The sequence below is a fragment of the Bos javanicus genome, chromosome 2, assembly GCF_032452875.1.
Source record: "Bos javanicus breed banteng chromosome 2, ARS-OSU_banteng_1.0, whole genome shotgun sequence".
NCBI classification, from domain to species: Eukaryota; Metazoa; Chordata; class Mammalia; order Artiodactyla; family Bovidae; genus Bos; species Bos javanicus.
This window is the reverse complement of record NC_083869.1, coordinates 26,209,393-26,233,302: the sequence shown is the minus strand read 5'-3', so window position 1 is coordinate 26,233,302 and position 23,910 is coordinate 26,209,393. Positions and strand designations below refer to the sequence as shown.

The 23,910-nt window shown below is 40.7% G+C and overlaps 1 protein-coding gene across 1 annotated transcript in view; it reads left to right on the top strand.

Annotated features, from left to right (window-relative positions):
- Positions 1-6,643: 6,643 nt before the first annotated feature.
- The window catches only part of MYO3B (myosin IIIB), a 372,181-nt gene continuing 354,914 nt past the window's right edge, over positions 6,644-23,910 (top strand). The window contains exon 1 of the mRNA XM_061435661.1: positions 6,644-6,765. The gene's annotated coding sequence lies outside the window, so the exon portion shown is untranslated. The remainder of the gene's footprint in view (positions 6,766-23,910) is intronic.

Below are 23,910 nucleotides of genomic sequence, written 5' to 3'. Positions count from 1 at the left end.
ATTTCATAAATGGAAGGGAAGTTGAGATAGTGATTATAGACAACTCTTTTGATAAGTTAGCTCTAAAGGGAGCAGGAAAAATGAGCTGGTAACTGAAGAAGGAGATAAAGGATATGTTTTCTAAATTTCAGTGGTCATTTGTATCTGTGAGTGTTATAAATAGGGCATTCCAGTATGCACACATGAGACTGTGGTGTGCAGTATGTGCACAATGTGGTCTTTCATTACAAAGTGTATGCAGTATGAAAAATACTTTCTAGAGAAACGTGCCTGGTTGTGGCTGGTGCTATTAAATATAGCATTGTTGCATCCCACCTGGGATGATTTGATAATCTTGGTTGTTAATCTGTATCTTTGGGGTTGAGAATAAAAATGTAAGAATAAAATAGATTTGGCAGGTTTAATCAAAGCTTGAAATTAAAGACAAAAGTGTTTGGGATACCATCAATTAACTATTAGTATATAAGCACCTACAATGTGTGAAGGATTGCTCAAACCTGTGGAAATGCATTGATCAGCCAGGAAGAGGATTTGCCCTCAGTTCAGTTCAGTTCAGTAGTTCAGTCATGTCCAACTCTTTGCAACCCCATGAAATGCAGCATGCCAGGCTTCCCTGTTCATCACCAACTCCTGGAATTTACTCAAACTCATGTCCATCAAGTTGGTGATGCCATCCAACCATCTCATCCTCTGTTGTCCCCTTCTCCACCCACCTTCAATCTTTCCCAGCATGAGGGTCTTTTCAAATGAGTCAGTTCTTCACATCAGGTGGCCAAAGGATTGGAGTTTCAGCTTCAGCATCAGTCCTTCCAATCAACATTCAGGACTGATTTCCTTTAGGATTGATTGGTTTGATCTCCTTGCAGTCCAAGGGACTCTCAAGAGTCTTCTCCAACACCACAGTTCAAAAGTATCAATTCTTTGGTGCTCAGCTTTCTTTATAGTCCAACTCTCACATGCATACATGACTACTAGAAAAACCATAGCTTTAACTAGACAGACCTTTGTTGGCAAAGTAATGTCTCTGCTTTTTAATATGCTGTCTAGGTTGGTCATAACTTTTCTTCCAAGGAGCAAGCATCTTTTAATTTCATGGCTGAAGTCACCATCTGCAGTCATTTTGGAGCCCCCAAAAATAAAGTCTGTCATTGTTTCCATTGTTTCCCCATCTATTTGCCATAAAGTGATGGGACCAGATGCCATGATCTTAGTTTTCTGAATGTTGAGTTTCAAGCCAACTTTTTCAGTCTCCTCTTTCACTTTCATCAAGAGGCTCTTTAGTTCTTCTTCACTTTCTGCCATAAGGGTGGTGTCATCTGCATATCCGAGGTTATTGATATTTCTCCCAGCAACCTTGATTCCAGTTTGTGCTACATCCAGCCCAGCATTTCTCATGATATTCTCTGCATATAAGTTAAATAAACAGGGTGACAATATACAGCCTTGACATGGCCCTCGGGAGCTCACAATCTATTTAAAACTCCCTCATGTTAGGAATCGGAGAAGGCAATGGCAATCAACTCCAGTACTATTGCCTGGAAAACCCCATGGATGGAGGAGCCTGGTAGGCTTCAGTCCATGAGGTTGCTAAGAGTTGGACACAACTGAGTGACTTCACTTTCATGTTAGGAAAGGCTTCCTTGGTGGCTCAGCTGGTAAAGAAACTGCCTGCCAATGCAGGAAACACAAGAGACTGGTAGGGAAGGTCCCCTGGAGAAGGAAATTGCAACCCATCTAGTTTTCTTGCATGGGAAATTCCATAGACAGAGGAACCTGGTGGGCTACAGTCTGTGGGGTTGCCGAGAGTCAGCCACAACAGAGTGCATGCACACACACACACATGTAAGGAAGAGAACACCTAAGGCAGATGGAGGGAGGGTGTAAAGGGTATGGAGATGATTTTGACTGAGGAGACCTAGGGAGGGCTGGATTTGTACATCTGTGATGGATGGATGAAGTGCTACTTCAGAAGCGAAGTGACAGCATGAGCAGAGGAAACACAGTGCAAAAGTGGGTCCAGGTCAAGAGTTTTGAGTGGTTTGTTGGGACTGCAGAGAACTGGGAAGCCATTGCCTTTAGGAAAACAGTGACAAGTATGTCCCCTGTTTTAGAAAGATACCTCTAGAGACAGAGTAAGGATGAACTGGAGAAAATAGGGGTAAGGAGGGCATGCAGAGGCTGTGCCAGGGCCAAGCAAGTCAGCACAAGACAAGGAGAGAGGCGAGGGGGCAAGGGCAGGTGTCAGAACTTGCTGATGCTTGTGGTGCATTGTCGGCAGGTAGAAATCAAGGCTGATCCTTCCCCAGGCATGCTTCCCTCAGTCATGCGCTGAGGCCTCCCTATTAATCTGAGGGTTCCTGTCAGAAGCCTGAACCCAGGCTTTTCCCATGTCAAGTTCTCGCACTTGCATCCATCTTTACTTACTCCTTTGTGTATTAGCGTCAAGTTGTGTATTTGATTCTCTCTCTGATTGGCTATTTGAGGGATAGGACTACAACTTTCTAAATCTTTATATCTGTCATAGCACCTGGGACCAAATTATATGCATGCTATGTGTTCAGGCTTTTTTTTTAATAAAATAACTTTGAGGTAACTGAGTGTGTAGATGTATCATCAAATAAGTCTGAAAATAGAAATTTGTTCAAGGAAAGTAGGAGAAAGTGAATATTAGAGAGGCCAAGTGGCAGAGGCTTTTATATCAGACTTCTTTGGTTATTTATTGCTATGTAACAATCAACTCTAATACTTAGTTGGCTGAATGCCTAGTGGCTTGAATAACAGTTGATGATGTATCATGATTCTGTGGGTCAGGAATTCAGGTGGGACTTGGGTAGGTAGGTTTTTTGCTCCACAGAGTGAGAGTCAGCTGGAGCATTGGCTCAACTGCTGCATTCGGCTAGCAGTTGACTAGGCCAGAAGGATCAGAGGAGTCTTTCTTCACTTACATGCCCTGGGCTCCTACATGGCCTCCTCTATCCACCAGCTGCCTCACAGTGTGGCAGTCTCGTCTTGGGGTTGTCAGACTTCCCTCGTGGTGACCAAGTTCCCAGTGCATGAAAGGATATCTGCAGATCTTATAAGGCCCTGCCATGGAAGTTGCACACATCCCTTCTGCCACATTCTATGGGTCAGAACAAATCACAGCACCAACCCAGATTCAAGGGGAGGAAAATAGACTCTACCTGAGAGAGGACTGGCAGAGAGTTTGCAGCCATCTCTTATCCATCACACAGACATTCCTGAATTTGAATCCTGGATCCTCCACTGATGGTAGTGTGCTTTGGGGTAAGTTATGTGAACTCCCTTAGCTGAGATAATATCAGTGTTATTGGATGCTAACATTGGAAGAGCTAAGGGAGAGATGATATGGCAAAGTGCCCTGGCATGTGGTAAGCGAAAGTGAAGTCGCTTAGTCATGTCCGAATCTTTGCGACCCCGTGGACTGTAGCCCACCAGGTTCCTCCGTCCATGGGATTCTCCAGGCAAGAATACTGGAGTGGGTTGTGGTAAGTGCTCAATAAATAATAGCTATTATTATTACTACTGTCACATGCACTTAGAGGATAAATACAATGAAAATAGAGAAGAGGATGTCTGTTGAATTTGACATTTAAGAAACTTTTGATGACTGCCTGACTTTGGGAGAGAGCAGAAGCAAGGTGATTAGCGAAAGCCAGTGGCAGAAGTTAAGCTGTAAGTGAATTTGAGGGCAGTGAGCACAGCTTGGCAGTGAAGGGGGAAATAAAGTGAAAGGGACTGTCATGTGGGAAAATCAGGTTAAACAGAAGGGCAGGAAGAGAGGTGGATGATGCCATGTGAGAGGAGATAATTGATGAGGGCAGGGCTTTTAAAAGGCTTCTTAACATTTTACAGATTCATATTTAGAATGCTGTGATTATGAACCAGAAAGCTGTTGAGGTTGGCTTTCATAACAGGACTCCATCTCTTTAACTTTTCTTGCCTCCTGATACAGAGGTCTCTTGTCCTCTCACCTTTCAAAGTGTCTCTCTGGTTGGAGACAAACACTTAAAGAATTTGAAGCTCTTCTAGATTTTTAAGGCTTGGCCTTAATTTCAGAGTACTGTGAAATTTTGCCTATAAATCACACCACTGGAGTTTCCAAAGCTCTGAAAAGATTCATGCATTCCAAAAAGATTCTAAAAGAAAGCACTTTCCTGCATAATTTGGAAGGTAAATGTGATTAAAAAAAAAAAAAAAAAGCCCTACATCATAGGTGAATTTGGAGTAATTATAGTGTAGTTGGGCCAAAATCAGCAAATTAGAGTCATTAGGAACAGAGCCAGAGCCCCCAGGTCCCCAGGCCAAGGTGTGGGTAGTCACAAGCAGGAGGCAGGCGAGGGCAGGCCAAGCAGGAGCCAGGACACAAAGTGAAGGAGCTGTGAGGTCAGAGATCTCCTAACAAGGGGTTTCAGGGTAAAGAGATAACCAGGGAGTTAAAGTACTTTAGTCTTGAAGAAAATCTGTGACTCTGCTGAGGGCTTACTTTTAGCGTCCACCCTTGTACCTTGATCTCTCTCTCCTCTCTAGTTAGATACCCATCTCTTCATCACGTGGCTATTCCAAAAAGTATTTAAGAAAACGCAGACTTTGTAACAAGATGAAAACACATGAGGGAAGGAATTTAGTATGGATGGAAAACAAAGCTAGGAAAAAGATTAAGCCAAGGGGAGGCTGATAAACAAACTGTGTACCATGCTTTCTTATTCACCTTTGGACTGTACATTTGTTTCTGAGTTTCCTAACTCTCAAGGCAAACAGCAAAATACAATCAGCTACATGATTTGCAATGTTTAAAAAATTAAAAACAAATGCAGTGTGCTCAAGATAGGTAGCATAGTAAACAATGTTTTCACTATCATATTCATGGTAAATCCAACAACAATTTTTCAATGTAAATTGACATTATGACTATAAAGGAAAATTAGGTCAAAATTAATAAAACAGTATAGTTCACATGTATAGCTCTCTAGTGGTTTAGCCTAATATGAGATTAATTTTTGGATTTTCTAGACTGATAGATTAAACCCCCACCTGGCTATAAAACAGGAGCACAACTGAAGTCAATAAGGCATCTCATTTTAATTTTTTAAGCTAACTTTAATTCATGTTATTTCTTGGTATACTCCCTGAGTTAAACAAATGGATTTCCAGATAACCAATCAAGTTGGTTTATTGTTATAAGCTAATTATATTTTTGTAGGATGACTTACCAGAAATTATGACTTGTTTTAGAATGTTTTAAAGTAATCCTTTCTATGGCTTGCATATGTCTCATCTATTTCTTAACAATTTTGTTTCAAGAAAAAGTCAGTTTTCTGTATGTAGTAACATGTTCATCATCTTTTTCTCTGTCATACGGGAGAGTAGAAGAACTGACACAAGTGAGAGAAGGAAGTTCTAAATTCTATGTAAAGGTCATAATAACTAGGAATCTATAGTGAATTCGTACTTCTTAGTTCGTAACAGATTCTCATCCACAGAGTCAGAAATTCAAGGAAGGTTGATAAGAACTTTGAATAGCTGTATATTGTTCTTAACAGGTTTCTTCTGATGGTAATAGTGTTAAATGGTTGACAACGTGTTTAAAAGAAGGAATCATAACAGGAACTGTTAATTGAAATATTTAAATAAATAGTTAATTTAAATATTAAATTGAATTTTGAGTAATCCGGGGTTTATGCTTAAAACTTGGCTTTTCTCTATAGTAATTCATTCAATATATTGAATATTTTAAAATATTTATTTGCTACACCAGGTCTAAGTTGCTCACAGGATCTTTGTGGCATATGGGATCTAGTTCCCTGACCAGGGATTGAATCCACGCCCCCTGCATTGGGTGCTTGGAGTCTTAGCCACTGGACCACCAGGAGAGTCCCTTTATTGAATATTTTACTGTTGGTAACTCTATTATAAAATTGATGGCTGGAGGGGATGAGATACATTTTAAAATGTAAGACATATTCACTGTTCTTCACTCATATAATCATCTAGTTAGGAAGACATATGAAACAGGTAAATAATATAGTGTATAAAGGAGTACCAATGAGCAATACTGAGATGGAAGGAAAATTTTTGTAACATATATAACATAAAAAATTAATATCTATAATCTATAAAGGGGCTTCCCAGGTGGCACAATGGTGAAGAATCTGCCTGCCAATGCAGGAGATGCAAGAGACGGGCGTTCAGTTCCTGGGTCAGGAAGATCCCCTGGAGAAGGACATGGCAAACCACTCTAGTATTATTGACAGAAAAATCCTCATGGACAGAGGACCCCGGCAGGCTACAGTCCATGAGGTTGGAAAAGTGTCAGACACGAGTTAGTGACTGATTACACATAGCAAAATATATAAAGAACCCCTTCAAATAAGAGACAGTCCAATTGAAGAAACGTTGAAGAATAGACATTGGCATTCCACAGAAGAAATACAAATGGCCACTGAAACATGGAAATGTGCTCAAACTGTCCAAATTGTAATATAGCACCGCCACACTCAGCTAGGCCCCTCAGGGGGCCCCACCCCCAAGTGGGCAACTGTCAATTAGCAACCGTTAGTGGTCCTGCTCAGCCATTGGTCAGTGCTGCAATAGGTCCCTCCCCTAAGCGAGCAACGGTCAGTAAGTGACCGTTAGTGGCCTATTCAGCCAACAGTCAGTGGACTGGTGGTCGTCAGAGAATGAGATAAGAGGAACATACAGGACTTCTCCCACCGTCCTTCAGCTCACCCAGCCTTGGGGCAGTGGGTGAGCCTGGGGGTCCCAGGGAACAGTCTGGGGGCTGTGTCCTGTAGGGCTCTGGAGCCATCACTGGGGCATTGAGGCAGAGGTGAACCTCTCCCCATCCCTGCCACTGAGACCTAATGGCAGTGGCCGTTTGCAAGGGACGCAGTCTGTGGGACCCATCAGGCAGCCCGAAGAACCTGAGAGCCAGCTAGATTCTGGGCTCCTGGCTTCCTCAGCAATGACAGCTGGGCAGGATCTGGGGACCTGGCCCTCAGGGAGCCACCAACTGAGATCAGCTTGCTCTTAGCCAGGACCTGGACCTTGAAGGAGAAAGTTGTGCCCTGGGATCTCACCCTTTCTTGTCAGAACAGAGAATAGTATTTGTTTGGAGATTTATGGTCATGACCATGACCTGACCTTCAAGCCCAAACATCTGACATCAGGAAGTTGCAACAACTAACCATGCCCTCCCTCACCTTTCCTAGAAAACATCTTTGCTAACAGCTTTCAAGGAGTTTGGGGGTTTTTTTAGGGCACGAACCACCCATCTCCTGGCATGACCCTGCAACAAACCTTTCTCTGTTCCAGACTCTGATGTTTTGACATTGTTTGGCCTCGCTGTGTACTGGGGACACGGACTTGCATTTTGGTAGCAAAATCAAGAAAATATGGCAACCCACTCCAGTGTTCTTGCCTGGAGAATCCCAGGGACGGCGGAACCTGGTGGGCTGCCGTCTATGGGGTCGCACAGAGTCGGACACGGCTGAAGCGACTTAGCAGCAGCAGCAGCAGCACACACTTGAACTGCTTCATAGGGCATGAAAGTTACCTGCATCCGGCTCTGCTCTGAAAGTAAGATGCGAGCTGTGGGGGACTGGGGGTAGGGGGAGAAAAACCTGCTGTTTGCTCAGGTAGTCACATATCTCATTAATGCTTCTTAATGTGAGAGATTCCTTTATACAGTGTGAGTCTGGTATTATGTGTACTTTTCATATGACAAGTTCCCCCAGATTTCATCCAGAGCCCCAGAGATAACCTAGGGAAAAAGCTGGCTGAGTTGTCTGTAGTTGGAGTGGGTGTGTAGGTCATCAAAGTAGCATTTTTCCTAAAAGATCTTTGAAGGTAATTTTGACTATCCATGGTTTTCTTCTCACCACTTTAGAACTTGTGTTTCACCACCCCTTGCCCCTTACATGTAATGTGTGATTATACTATAACTTTTTTTTTCACTCATCAGGTTTGTAAAACTGGGAAAGACAGGCAATAACAAACCTTGGTGAGAATGTGGGGAAACAGTCATCACCGTTTTCGATGGGAATATTGGTAAAACCTTTTGGAGGGCAGTTTATTAATATCTATCAAGATCAGAATAAAAATACACTTTGGCACTTGAATTCTCACAGCTTTAGAATCACCTGCAGCACTTGTTAAAACATTGCTGAGCTCCGTTGCCAGATTTCTGATTCAGGAGGTCTGAGCAGGAAGAATTTGCATTTCTTAGCAAATCTCATGTGATAGTGATGCTGCTGCAGGTTTGGGGTCTAAAGTACTGAAGATTAGGACCTTCTCAGCTATTGGTCCTGCTGTGAAAAGTGAAAGTGTTGTTGCTTAGTCGAGTCTGACTCTTTGTGACCCCATGGATTGTAGCCTGCCAGGCTCTTTGTCCATGGGGGTCTCCAGGCAAGAATACTGGAGTTGGGTAGTCATTCCCTTTCCAGGGGATCTTTCCAAGGCAGGGGCTAAGACTAGTTCTACAACCATGGAGTTGTTTAACACTTCTCCCTATACACACTGTATCCATATGTATTCTCTCCTTAATTCTCAGACCCTGGAAGGAAGTGTTATACTTATTTTCTAAATATGGAAACTGAAGCCCATAAAGATTGCTACTAAGTAGTGATTTGTAATTCACATCCAGGTTTCGAAACTTCAAGTCCAGGTCCAAGAATTCAGAAATGAGGACTTTGCCGTTTTCCTCAAGGTATTATTTTAGGATTTGTTAATGAGATAAAGAAATGGGTAGGCAACAGGGAATATAAAGGTTTTGTTTCTAAACCCTCTAATTGGAAAGTGGCATAATCTTAAATATTTTCATTTTGTTTTTCAATAATGCATACATTTCCTTTCAACGAAATAGAATTGTACAGGTAGCTCATAAATCTCTTAAATGGGGGCCTCTGGTGTCTGCAGATAGAGATAAATCACACTGAGAGGACACTGAACCATGAAATGATTCTCTTAACATGTCATCTGTCTAGAATATATTTTCAAATCTCCAACAGAAGGGTCTAAATTATGAAGGGAGGTGGCCTAGCAAAGTTGATACTTTGTTATTTGATTCTTTTAACCTCCTCCATCTGCAGCTTCTGCTTGTGTGAGGTGTGGCCCAGTAGATGGAGTACAACATGTCCTAATGCTGAGAATCACTGAAAGTAATAACCATTTTAACTTTCAGTGAACCCAGAAATTCCTTAAGCAATGTTATCTTATGAAAAGTGATGTAATAATGCTACTAGTCTGGTCTCAAAAATTGCTAACAGTCATAATGAGAATTTTTACTACAAAGAAACCAAATTTAACAACAACCAACAAATTTAACAACAGAGGTCCATCTAGTCAAAACTATGGTTTTTCCGATAGTCATGTATGGATGTGAGAGTTGGACCATAAAGAAGGCTGACCACCAAAGAACTGATGCTTTTGAACTGTGGTGTTGGAGAAGACTCTTAAGAATCCCTTGGACTGCAAGGAGATCCAACCAGTCCATCCAAAGGAAATCAGTCCTGAATGTTGATTGGAAGGACTGATGCTGAAGCTGAAACTCCAATCCTTTGGCCACCTGATGCGAAGAACTGACTCATTTGAAAAGACCCTGATGCTGGGAAAGTTTGAAGGCAGGAGGAGGAGGGGATGACAGAGGATGAGATGATTGAATGACATCGCCGACTTGATGAACCTGACTTTGAGCAAGCTCCGGGAGTTGGTGATGGACAGGGAAGTCTGGCGTGCTACAGTCCATGGTATCGCAAAGAGTCGGACACAACTGAGCAACTGAACTACACTGATGAGAATTTCTACCACAAAGAAACCAAATTTAAGGAGTTCTTACTTTAAAACCAGTACTTATTCTATTACTACCTACAATGTGACTTGGAAACCTTGCTTAAAAATGGCTTTTGCATTTTCAAGTTGTTTTGAATGTAGCCTCTGAGACTGGAGTGAGAACTGGTAGATTTGGGTGGTTGTGTGCACCTGGGTTTCTGTACATAACAATGAAAATAGCTCTTTGTGTCTAGGCATCTTGCAGATGCTGGATAACTGGTAAGGGACTGTTATTTTTCTGCATTATCTTAATGCCACTAGCACAAGTGACTTATTTTTCTAAAATGAGAGAACAGTGCATTTTTGATTTAGCACACAGAATGGTTCTTTTCCAATGGTTCTTAAAACTTGGCCCCTGAACCAATAGCATCAGCATCACTTGGGAGCCTGTCTGAAATACAAATTCACAGGCCCTACCCCAGACCTACTGAATCAGAAACTGAAAGTAGACCCCCAATGTGTGTTTTTACAAATACTGTGGCCTATTCTGATGCTCCCAAAGGTTTGAAAACACCTGGATGGGCCATTGCTCCTTGACTGCTTTCCAAGCCCTCTACTGCCCTGGGACAGGCCCTCATGGACCCTGACTTGAGCTGGAGCAGCCCCTCCCAACTGGTCTTCCTACCTTCAAGTCAACCTCTCCAATCCTTTCTCCACATTACTGCCTTCTTAATGAAAAGCCGATTTCATCTTGTCACCAGTGGAGTGCTTAACACTAGAGGGACCCCAGGTTTCCTCCCTTTACTCCACTCACCTATGAAGAACAGCCCCAGGCTGTGGATGCAGTAAGACTTTGGTAGTGGGTGTGTGTGTGTGTGTGTGTTAGCCATTATGGGAAGGAATCCTGGTTAACTGATCTTTCTTCCTTTTCTTTTAGATGGTGAATTTTATTTTTTTTGGGGGGGGTGGTACATGTGTTTTCCTCAGGATCAACTTTATTGGCCACATAAAACTTAGAATCAGGAGGATCAAGATTCAAAAGTTGGTCTCTAAGAAAGATCCAGAGAGGGTATTCAGTCTGCTTTTGGTGTAAGCCTGAGGGCTGTCTGGACCCAAAGCAAAAGGGATCTACTCAGCTCTCTGAAGTCTCACCTGTCTGATGTACTGATCATCCAGGGCCTTGGGGTGAAAGCCTGATAATTAACAGAGAAGCCCAGAGCAGTCCTCCTGCATTTCTTTCTTGAGAACTAGAGGCAGATACAGGGATCTGAAAATTCTGAAACTCTGGGTCCTTGCTGTATGATATCCTAACAAACTTAGGATCTTCATTTTGCCTCAAATCTCTGAATGACCCATGATTGCCCATAGGATGAAATCCAGATCTCTTGCTATAGCCTGTAAGGCCCTTCATATTCTGGTTCCAACTTTTTTCCTGACACTGCCCAAATGCACCTTGCTCTCCAATAATATCAAATTAAGCTTCCTATGGAAGACATGTGCTTCCCTAGTTCTTTATGTTTTTCACACACTGTATCCTTAGCCTAGAATGCTCATTGCCCATTTGTTCTCACATACTCCACATTCCCCTTGGGCTCTACCCCTAATTACATGGTGAAAGTGTTAGTTGCTCACTTGTGTCTGACTCTGCCATCCCATAGACTGTAGCCCACCAGGCTCCTCTGTCCATGGAATTCTCCAGAAAAGAGTACTGGAGCAGGTTGCCATCCCCTCCTCCAGGGGAGCTACTCAGTTAAACTTGGGTCTCCTGCATTGCAGGCAGATTCTATACCATCTGAGCTACCAGGGAAGCCCAACTACATGGGCTTTAAAACCCAGCTCATATATCACCTCCTTTGTGAAAACTTCTTCAACATATAAAAGATTGGACTCATGTATTTTTATCACATAATGCTAGAAATACTTTTTGTGACAATTGTCTGTTCCCAGAGTAAGGCATTCGCAAGCTTGAAATGACCCCAATTTCATGAACCATAGTTGATAATAAAAGGCCTGTAGACTCCACTTTGATTGAATGAGGAAAGTGGCTGTGGAAGGCATAGTGTGGTGCTGGGCCAATCAGATTTCCTCTCTTAGAAAGTTTAACTGAGACATGGAGACATTCCACTTGGTGGTATAATCCATATAGGCTGGTTGGCTTATGAATGACAATGGTGTCTGGTGAGAATCCATTTCCTTGTTCATAGATAGGAACAAGGAATTGTGTCCCTACCTGGAAGAAGGGGTGAGAGAGCTCTCTGGGATCCTTTTCAAAAGGGCACTAGTCCCGTTCATCAGAATTCTGCTCTCATGACTTAATCATCTTCCACAGGCCCCACATCTAAATAGCAACACATTAGGGACTAGGTTTCAACATACCAATTTTGAGGGGAAGTACTCATTCAGACTATAGCAGTATATGAGCTGAGAAGTGGGAAAGAGTTGGGACTGGGATGACTGGGATGACCAGAATGGTCGTATTTCAAGATGAATTAGTAGAACCAGCTGGAGGAAAGGTGGGGTGCGGGTGGAGGGTGCATGCGTGAGATAGAGAAGAGAACTGGGCTGACTTTAGGAGCTGGTGAGGCAACATGCGGAGAAGGCAATGGCACAGGATGGGAGAGCCTGGCCTGTCTGAATGTAATTTTGTGTTCTCAGGTTTATTGGAGTACTATGGCCTTACATTGGAGAAGGCAATGGCACCCCACTCCAGTACTCTTGCCTGGAAAATCCCACGGACTGCGAAATCCATGGGGTCGCCAAGAGTCGGACACAATTGAGCGACTTCACTTTCAGTTTTCACTTCCATGCATTGGAGAAGGAAATGGCAACCCACTCCAGAGTTCTTGCCTGGAGAATCCCAGAGACAGGGGAGCCTGGTGGGCTGCCATCTATGGGGTCGCACAGAGTCGGACACGACTGAAGCGACTTAGCAGCAGCAGCATGGCCTTACATAAAACTCCTCAAGCTATTTGAAACATTTTTCTTCAGTGCAAACAGAAGAGCTTTAACGAGTGAATCTCTGGGAGCTTTCTAAGGGAAGATAAGGGTTCTCCCTTTTGTATTCTTTGTATCCTGGTATTAGTAAGTAACGAATGAACTAGCATTAGGCACTAAGGATGCTGCACAGCATTCAGGAAATTATTCTGTAGAATCAAAACTGAAAGGCATAGGGGAAGTTGGGAGAGGTGGACTGCAAAGAAGCACCAGGCAGCTCTTTAGAGTGATGGAAATGTTTTATAGCTTAGTTCCGCTGGTGATGACATGTCAGTGTATGTTTGTTCAAATGCCCAGACTTGTGTATCTCGAAAGGAAGAGTTTTGTTGAAAGTAAATTATAACTCAATAAACTTGACCTTAAAAAATGAATTAATTAGAAAGAAAAAAGAAAGCAAAAATAAGATTTTCTGCACAACATATTAATTTCCTAATAAAGAATCTCAAAACTTTTAAACGTTTAGCTCATCCAGTTCTCTTCTTCCTTTTTTCCTGTGACCTTAGGCTTTAGATAATAGGGATTTGGAACATGATTTGGCTTTTTTGGCAGATTTGACATTATTCAAAATGTGTCAAAATGGAAGGTTACTGTTTTTCCACTTTATAGTTCTGAGTAGTGTTAGAAGATTGTGTTTAAAGAGAAATACGTCCACTTATCAGAGCTCTAGCTGCTACTGGACCCTCATCTAACATTTTGCCTGTTAACCATTTGATTTAAGATCTTGAAACAATATTGATTAGATGACCTAAGTCAGCACTTCCCAGACTTAAACACTGGTTCATAGGATGTTTAAACAGGGTAATTGAAAACAACAACAATTACAGCTTATGAGGGTTGCTAGGGTCAAATGCATTTGGGAAATCCTGGCTTAAACAAAGTAAACAGATCTTTTCCTGTTTTTCAACTGAGGTACTACTGACATCGGAGAACGCAATGGCACCCCACTCCAGTACTCTTGCCTGGAAAATCTCATGGACGGAGGAGCCTGGTACGCTGCAGTCCATGGGGTCGCTGAGAGTCGGACACGACTGAGCGATTTCACTTTCACTTTTTACTTTCCTGCATTGGAGAAGGAAATGGCAACCCACTCCAGTGTTCTTGCCTGGAGAATCCCAGGGACAGGGGAGCCTGGTGGGCTGCCGTCTATGGAGTCGCACAGAGTCGGACACGACTGAAGTGACTTAGCAGCAGCAGCAGCAGCAGCAACTACTGACATATAACATTATATTAGTTTCAGGTGTTCAACATAGTTTGATAATTTAACATATTGGGAAGTGATCACTCCCTTGAGTCTGCTTGACATCCATCTCCCTGTATACGTAGTTACAGATTTTTTTCTTATGAGAACTTTTAAGATTTACTTACTCATATTTTTCAAGTATGAAATACAGTATTGTTAACTATAGTTACAGCGCTCACATTACAGCCTCATGCCTTATATATTTTACAATTGGCAGTTAGCGCCTTTTGATGCCCTTTATGCACTTTGGCAAAAACCCCCTTCTGATACCTGCCTCTGGCCACCACCAATCTGTTTTCTGTATCTGTGAGCTTGTTTCCATATCTTGGCTGTAGATTGTAGATGATGCTGCAATGAACATGGGGTCAGATATCTTTTCAAGTTAGTGTTTTCATTGTCTTTGGATAAATTCCCAGAAGTAGGATTTCTGGATCATATGATAGTTCGATTTTTAAGTTTTTGAATGACCTCCATACTGTTTTCCATCGTGGCTGCTCCAGTTTACACTTTCACTACCTATGCATAATGGTTCCCTTTTCTCCATATCCTCTCTAATGCTTGTTGTTCATTGTCTTTTTTGATAATAGCCATTATGACAGGTGGCTTTGATTTGTATTTCTTTGATGATTAGTGATATTGAGCGTCTTTTCATGTACCTGTTGGCTGTCTCTGCATCTTCTTTAGAAAAATGTCTATTCAGATTGTCTGCCCAGTTTTTAATTGGCAGCAAAAAAGATGTTTTTCTATTGACTTGAGTTCTTTTTGTATTTTGGATATTAACCCCTTATCAGATGTAGTAAAGAGGTTTTCTTGTTTCAGGACTTCCTAATGTCTTAGAATAGAGTCTGTGAAGAGAGATACTGAGATTTGCACATGTTTGATTACTGTCAACCTCTTTCATCCAAAATTACCAGACATTGCCATCCCCTTCCACAGTTTTGCTTTGGAACTTGATGTGATTGAATCATTACTGTTACTATGACTTATTTCATATATGCTGTGCTTAGTTGCTCCGTCATGTCCTACTCTGTGTGAGCCTATGGACTGTAGCCCACCAGGCTCCTCTGTCCTTGGGGATTCTCCAGGCAAGAATACTGGAGTGGGTTGTCATTCCCTCCTCCAGAGTATTTCATATATGCTATGTCTTTAAATACTGTGTTGTTGTCTTAATTTTATTTTGTTTTGCTTTAGAAAGGCATAGAGTAAGGGTTTCTTGAACTTTTCATGTTTATACCACATAACACATACATTAGCTCAGTACTAGCTTATTTTAAAAATAAGTCTCTGGTGCTTGTAAGGAAGGCTCATTGTCAGGGCATGAATAGTTTTCCTGCACTTTTTTTGACTTCTGAGGCATGTTTCTTAATTAAGGAATTGTTTCATACTTTTCAGAAAACAGTATAAAACCAAAAATCTGTGCAGAAAACAAAAACACACAATGCATGGGTTAAACCAGTTATCTAGCATTCTAGAGGGGTAAAGGAAGAAACGGTAGAAATTTTTATCTTAAATAACAATGCTTATATTTTGTTCATGCAGGGAAAAATAAAAATAAGCACCTCTGAGTGATTCTGCATATAGTTATGGTGGTCATGGCTTTTATTTTATTTTTTATTTTTTTTAATTTATTTTAATTGGAGGCTAGTTACTTTACAATATTGTAGTGGTTTTTTGCCATACATTGACATGAATCAGCCATGGGTATACATGTGTTCCCCATCCTGAACCCCCTCCCACCTCCTTCCCCATCCCATCCCTCAGGGTCATCCCAGTGCACCAGCCCTGAGCATCCTGTCTCATGCATCGAACCTGGACTGGCTATCTGTTTCACATATGATAATATACATGTTTCAATGCTATTCTCTCAAATCGTCCCACCCTCGCCTTCTCCCAGAGAGTCCAAAAGACTATTCTATACATCTGTATCTCTTTTGCTGTCTCACATATAGGGTCATCATTGCCATCTTTCTAAATTCCATATATATGCATTAGTATACTATATGGGTGTTTTTCTTTCTGACTTACTTCACTCTGTATAATAGGCTCCAGTTTCATCCACCTCATTAGAACTGATTCAAATGTATTCTTTTTAATGGCTGAGTAATACTCCATTATGTATATGTACCACAGCTTTCTTATCCATTCGACTGCGGATGGACATCTAGGTTGCTTCCATGTCCTGGCTATTATAAACAGTGCTGCGATGAACATTGGGGTACACGTGTCTCTTTCAATTCTGGTTTCCTCAGTGTGTAGGCCCAGCAGTGGGATTGCTGGGTCGTATGGCAGTTCTATTTCCAGTTTTTTAAGGAATCTCCACACTGTTCTCCATGGTGGCTGTACTAGTTTGCATTCCCACCAACAGTGTAAGAGAGTTCCCTTTTCTCCACACCCTCTCCAGCATTTATTGCTTGTAGACTTTTGGATAGCAGCCATTCTGACCGGCGTGAGATGATACCTCATTGTGGTTTTGGTTTGCATTTCTCTGATAATGAGTGATGTTGAGCATCTTTTCATGTGTTTGTTAGCCATCTGTATGTCTTCTTTGGAGAAATGTCTGTTTAGTTCTTTGGCCCATTTTTTGATTGGGTCGCTGATTTTTCTGGAATTGAGCTGCAGGAGCTGCTTGTATATTTTTGAGATTAATTCTTTGTCAGTTGCTTCTTTTGCTATTACTTTCTCCCATTCTGAAGGCTGTCTTTTCACCTTTCTTATAGTTTCCTTCATTGTGCAAAAGCTTTTAATTTTAAATAGGTCCCATTTGTTTATTTTTGCTTTTATTTCCATTATTCTGGGAGGTGGGTCATAGAGGATCCTGCCATGATTTATGTCAGAGAGTGTTTTGCTTATGTTCTCCTCTAGGAGTTTAGTTTCTGGTCTTATGTTTAGATCTTTAATTCATTTTGAGTTTATTTTTGTGTATGGTGTTAGAAAGTGTTCTAGTTTCATTCTTTCACAAGTTGTTGGTCAGTTTTCCCAGCACCACTTGTTAAAGAGATTGTCTTTAATCCATTGTATATTCTTGCCTCCTTTGTCAAAGATAAGTTGTCCATAAATCCAAGTGTGTGGATTTATCTCTGGGCTTTCTATTTTGTTCCACTGATCTATATTTCTGTCTTTGTGCCAGTACCATACTGTCTTGATGACTGTGGCTTTGTATTATAGCCTGAAGTCAGACAGGTTGATTCCTCCAGGTCCATTCTTCTTTCTCAAGATTGCTTTGGCTATTCGAGGTTTTTTCAGTTACATTTTTTTAACAGCAGAATTTTGTAACCTTTACTAAATCCAGGCTGCTTTCCTCTCTGCAACGAGTGAGGACTTAGAGGTACAGTTCTGTACTTTTCCATGCTAGCCAATCTCATCTCCTAGGAGGGATTATTTGTAGATCACTTGTAAATTTTATTCCTGAAATGGTGATTGTCACTCTACACAAATGAAGTGATACAAAGACTTAGATTTCCCATCTATACCCACTGCCTTAGAAAGAGACTTTTGATGAGGTCAGGAGTGAGTGATGTGGAAACTAATGTTAGTTCAGGTTGTAAATGAACTATTCCTAGTATGGTCCTTTGAAATGGCAAATAAATGGGTCACGTAGAGAAACTGGGAGTGATATGAATGGGTCCCCTGTTATTTATAGACTACTTATTCATAAATTCCAAGCTCTATTAATTCTGGTCTCATGATGCCCTAAAGAGCTTTCTAGAGTAGAACTCATATGCTTGTGGTTATCTAAGAGCTTACAAAATCCACTTTGGTAAAATGAGGAAACATATTATGTAATATATAAACCCTGTAGCTTAAACAGTCCTGCCATCTTAATAGTACAGTTTGCAGCTGTCATTAGGTTGTAAATGTGTGGGTAGGTACATACCTGGCCAATTACAGGAGGCACAGAGATAAATCATTAAAGCATTATTAGAGCCTAAAATGATGACCATAAAAAAAGAAAGAGGAGTAGTTAGTATTCAGTTCTTCACAGGTAGATATATAATACCTGGCCAGAATAACCAATTGCCTTTCTTGTAAACATCATTCTTTGATCTCTAATCTCTTTTATAGTAGCAATTTCTGATGAAAATTTCACCAGCAGAAAAAGAATCAGGACTCTGATACAAAAGGGCTGTGCTTTTGCTTTATAATTTATTTATGTGGATCATAATTCTCTCATGTTTCTATATATTTTAGTCTAAAAGATGAAGACTGTTCAGTGAGCCCCCTCCCAACCCCAGATGTGAGCCATTTCATGTGTTATGTGGTAAACGGGCTCCAAAGGTAAATCGTTACCATGTAAAACCTGCCCCTCAGCAAGGCAAGGCAGCTAAGATACAGCCCGCTCTGGTTCGGTTTGGTGGAAAATGTCCTGCTGACAAGGTCACTGCTGAAGCCCAGTGTCACCAAGCAGCATGAGGCCCTTGTAGCCCTGGGAGAGGGCTGGACGGAAGGCTCTTGCCCTGTTTGCTGTTGGTCAAGTAAGCATCTGAAATGCGGGGCTCTGGTTGCACCTAGAAGCCCAGGTTTAGCAGTAGGTTTGGTGACTTTGGAAAGCACATGCTATTCTAATGATTGTTACGGTTAATCACGTCATTACCACACTGTTTTTCAAGCATCTTACGCTTTAAATAGGATTTCCCAAGAAGCCAAATTTAATGGTGTTTTTCACTGACCATTACTGCTTTATGGTGATTTCTTGGGCAGTCAACATGTATGGCTGATGCAAAAAAAGAAAAAGATAGAAAGTTATTAAATCAGCATGCATCAGTTGCTGGTTTTCAAAGAGATTCTTGATTTGTGACTAGTGTAACATAACTGTATTGTGGCTGAGTGTGACTGTATGAGGAACTCACTGGCAACTGCTTTTACAAATGAAAGCTGGATAGAGGGAAACGTGTCCTTTATAAATGGCTTCATTTATTCATGCAACTTAGGAGGCCATTTCATTTTGACTGGTAGTTTAAAAATAGCTCTGCTAAGGACTTCGAATTTTAACTATTTTATCTGATTAAAAAAGTAATATATGTTAACCACAAAAATTCAGATATTACCCAAATATATGTCTTATGGAAAATGAAAGCCTGCCTTAATCCTACCCCTCAGAAAGTAGCACTGTCAACAGTTTGCTGCACATTTGTCAGTATATTTCATGCAGAATACACACACACACACCCTTCTGCAGTTTGCTTTCCTGACTAGCATTTAGAGAAAATATATTTTAGAAGGAAATTTCCTGATGTATCATAATAGAAACTAACTTTTCTATATATTAGATATTTCAATGATGTTTGTGTTCCTGGGATAGGTTAAGATAGAAGCCTTTTCAATGCCTATTTATCTCTGTAATTATCCAAAGTCCCTGAGAGGCCATGGATGGTTTATTAGATAGATTTAGAAAGAATAACTGCAGTACTAAGCTTTTTCCTACATGGTGGCCTTCCAATGCACAAAGCATTACAATTATTTGGAGACAATCTGTAGCCTTGGAAACAATAAGGCAGTAGTGACATCAGCAGCAATTATGTGTAATTTTTATCCCCAGTTTATCACCAAGGTAACCAGAGCAGGTTTCCCTGCTTGAAATTTTAAGAATGTCATAGTCCTATATACAGCAAGCGCATAGGAAAGGATTATACACAGAATCTCTTCTACAATTCATTCTATTTCCCTTATAAAACAGCTCTTTGGAATTCAGATAGCACACATCTATTTTTAGCAACAGCAGAATGCTTTTGAAGCTATTAAATAAGAGCCCAAATATCCTTAATACTAAAATGAATTCGTTATAATGTGTAAATTTTATGATGTTCTTCCCTGTTAGAGTATTTTCTCCAGCTTTGAACAGCAATTATGGGACACACCCTTTTCACAGAAGCAGAAGAAAGGAGACGTGGACCATCCATCGGTCATAAAGCAGGCATAAACTGGCTCATTCCTGAAACTAACAGTACTGTTACTAGTAACAGCAATTGTAATTGTCTATTCTTGGGTAAAAGGTTCTAGTCAGTTCTCTGAGCAGATGTCAGAAGGCTGTCGGTGGGCAATGGTGCCTCTAGTTGGAAATGGCAGTTAAAGAGGCCCAGCATGTTTGGATTATTGGGTCGTTCCTGATAAGTTTGGATAAATTGCATACTGATACTGAACAAATGAATAACTGAAAGAGTGAATGAAAAATGCACGGATGTGCATCTTTATGCATTATTGCTACAGTGTACTTGCCCTTCAGTTTCCCAAGAATCCCTTCTGTCTGGCAGCTGAGCAGTTCTTGTGAATTCTTCACTCACATATTCTGTTTTTAGTTCCTTCCATAAGCAGAGAACTCCGTGAAACAAAGACCACACATCAATGACCACTCCATAACTCCTTGCTGATATACAGTGAAAAAATGTACCACTCATCTATCCTCTTAAATCCAGGGGCAAAAGACTGAAGGAGAGGCTGAGAGCAAATGCCTGTCATTATGGGATCAGTTCACTAAGCACCCTCTGCGTGTCACGCTTAAAGCGGTGAATCTCTTGTGAACATCCAAGGGATCCAGAGTCTAGTTAGGAAAGGCAGTTATGTAAATATGATTGGTGCAACTGTATGACATTCCCAATACTTAAATGTCTTTGACCTGCAAACAGCAGCAGTCTCTTGTGAATCAGCCCAATACATGTCAGTGTAGTAGTTTTGATAACAGGGAGCATTTGAGTCTAATGCGGTGTCCAGAGGGAGTGCAGAGCAGGAAGTGGGAGAGGCAGGCAGAGCAGGGAATTTTTTCTGAGGCCTGTATAGAATTTTGGTGAATGATGGGGAGAAAAAAGAGAAAGGAAGCTTTGGGAAAGATGTTTATGATAAAAAGATTTATGCCCGAAAAGTGTGGTCTAGGTTTTTAAATTTTGATTTCATTTTTGTGTTAAATGGTTAAAACATACAAAAAAGTTTAGAAAATATGACACCTATGAACCTCCCACATCCATTTGAATTCCTTTTCCTTGATGAATAAAATGTAATAAATAGGGGTAAAGAGACTTTATCCATCTCATTCCTCAGTCTCCTTTCCTAGAGGTAGGTAACCATCCTACTAAAATTGGTGTGTTTCTTTGCCATGAGTTTTTGAAAACTTTTATTGCATATGTATTTATTAGTAATATAAGACACTGTTTGATTCTTTTAAAATGTTACATAAATTGTCTCATACTATAAGTATTCACTTGTAGCTTGCTAAACACCATGTTTTTGTGGTTTATTCATGTTGATGCAGTCGATCTAATCTGTTCATTTTATCTGCTGCATAGTATTCCATTATTAGACTATATCATACTTTATCCATATTCTTCTTGATGGGTGTCTAAATTGTTATATGAATAATAGTGTAGTTGTCTTCTTGTGGACATGTATAATGAGGCTTTCTCTGGAGGACATGCCTAGAAATAGAACAGCTGTAATACTAGATATGAATATCTTCAGTTTAATCAGATATTAGCAGCTTGTATATCAAGGGTTTTTTGGTCTTTACTAGTTTATGGGAAGATCTTATAGATTATGGATACTAATCCATAATATGTTTTATGTGTTATAAATATCTTCTAAGTCTGTGGCTTGTATTTTTCTTTCTTTATTACAGGACATCTTCACTTTTGAAAAATACCTGGGAATAGAATTCCATGTTGATAGCTCTTTTTTTTTTCCATTTGTTGAAGATGTTATTCCAAAGAATGCTGGCTATCTGCTCCAAGTCTCTATCTGAAGCCCAACTCTGCTAAGCCTATGGGCTTCACCCATTTTGTGGGTCCTGAGCTCATACGGCACTGCTGAAAATCATACAACCTTCTTCCTAGAAAATGTATAAAATGTTGCCTATTAGAGGATTTATGGATGCTCAGAAGCACATCCATGGCCCCAGGTTAAGAAGATTTGTTATAGGCTCTCCAAAGATGGGAGGTCTTTCCATGTGAGAGGTAGACCCTAATCTTTCTATGAAGGACTTCAGCCTTATTTCCATTCCATTTCTAAGCTCCTACTCTGATGAGCAGAGTGCTGACCTGTGTGTGGGTTGAGTGCTTCTTTTGTCCTTCCAGTCAAAGGCCTGACTGAAATTGAAAGGAGTGCCTAAAAGAACTTGGTCTGAAAGACAATCCATGTAGAAACTGAAGTGGAAATATAAGTTGCCTAAGATGTTACTAATCCATCTGTGTAACTACTGGTGGCTAACGGTACGTCTACACCCACATGGTATACAGTAAGAAGGGTGTTTGAACGGGCTTTCCAATGAATTACTTAGATGTCTCCACATCAAAGCAGACCTATTATAGAAGATTCTTGTGATCCAGATATTGGGAAGCTGCAGGATAGCATTGAGTAGGATTAAAAAGAGGCTACAGAACTGAGCAGAGCCCTGTAATGGGGAGGTATAGGGGTCTTTGTGGGCCATGAGACTACTTTTCATAGCCCAGAGGAATGCAAAACCTTTGCACAAATTGGTCTCCTTCACATGTTGAACATTTGATTATTAATAGGAGGGAGTCCCAGGGGAATACAAAACTACTTCTTCATTTTTATCTTCCACAAACTTATCTGGCACCCATCATTACCGAGGCCCTCACTGGGTGCTGGGATATAAAATTCCCCCTTAAGAAAAGATGCATTCTCTTCTCCCCCTCCCGTGTTGTTGCCACAGACAGTTAAGAACATGTGGGTGTTCTCCTTACACCTAGCAAAAGGAATTGAGCTAAATTATAGCTTTCCATTTATAAAACAGTGGTAGTCTAAAGCTGCAGAGTGCAAAATTCAGAGATTGCCATAGTAACTCTGCTTTTCTCAGGAAGTAATTGAAAAAGGGCACTTTTTACAGAAATAGAATATTGATGTTCATATCTATAGAGGAATTAATTTACTGACTGATAGAGGAGAAAGATGAAAGATGAGCCATGGAGCTGCATTTTAATGTGATTGTGATTATCCCCAGGGTGGCAAGCAGCTTACACTCGTTCTTTTATTTTTGCAGCAAATAGCACATTTCTTTTCAGCTTGGTTTGTGTATAGAAATAGTTTCCAGAAATATATAGTGTAATAAGGAATTAGAGAGCACATTTGGTGAAACACTGAAAGGCTCCAATTTGTTTCTTGCCATTATCAGTTTGATGAATGTTAAAATTGCTTGAGATATTTAATCGCTCTTCTTGATTAGCACTGTAGCTATCCTATAGGAATAGCTTGTGAGTGTACTTTTAACAAGGAACTCTAGCCTTTCACAGGTGCTGTCATGAGACCAAAGACACAAATATATAAAGGAAAATGATTAGGCGAGCAAATAATCATTACGACAATAATGGTCTAGAAATACTGTTTGGAGATTTGATAGAATATTGATAAAGGCTTATAAATATATTTGTATATGTGTTGATATAAATATATGCCATATATATTTCAGGGCTTGTTCTCTGGGAATTTTATTCCAAAGATAATTTGTTTTATTTCCAAATCAAATTGCAGGTGGCTGAAGAGTGATCTAAAGGAATGAACCTCAGACAGTGAAATATGGGTCCCTATGATGGGAATGGGAAGGGGAGTTTGAGGCTACAGCCCTCCCCAAAGACCAGCCAGATGACATTCCTGATATGCTTGGTCTTGGATGGGAGGAAGTGAGAATAATGTGGCTCTTTCCTTGGTGCTATTTTCTTCTTAACAAGAGAGAGAAATTCTTTCACCAAAGGACTAGTAGTACTCTAGGAAAGAATCTCAAGCAAGATAACATTCAGGATGGGTGGTGACCAGGAGCTTCCTCTAGCTCTACTTAGGATTTCTATCTTTCTTTGGAGGGAATGATGCTAAAGCTGAAACTCCAGTACTTTGGCCACCTCATGTGAAGAGTTGACTCATTGGAAAAGAGTCTGACGCTGGGAGGGATTGGG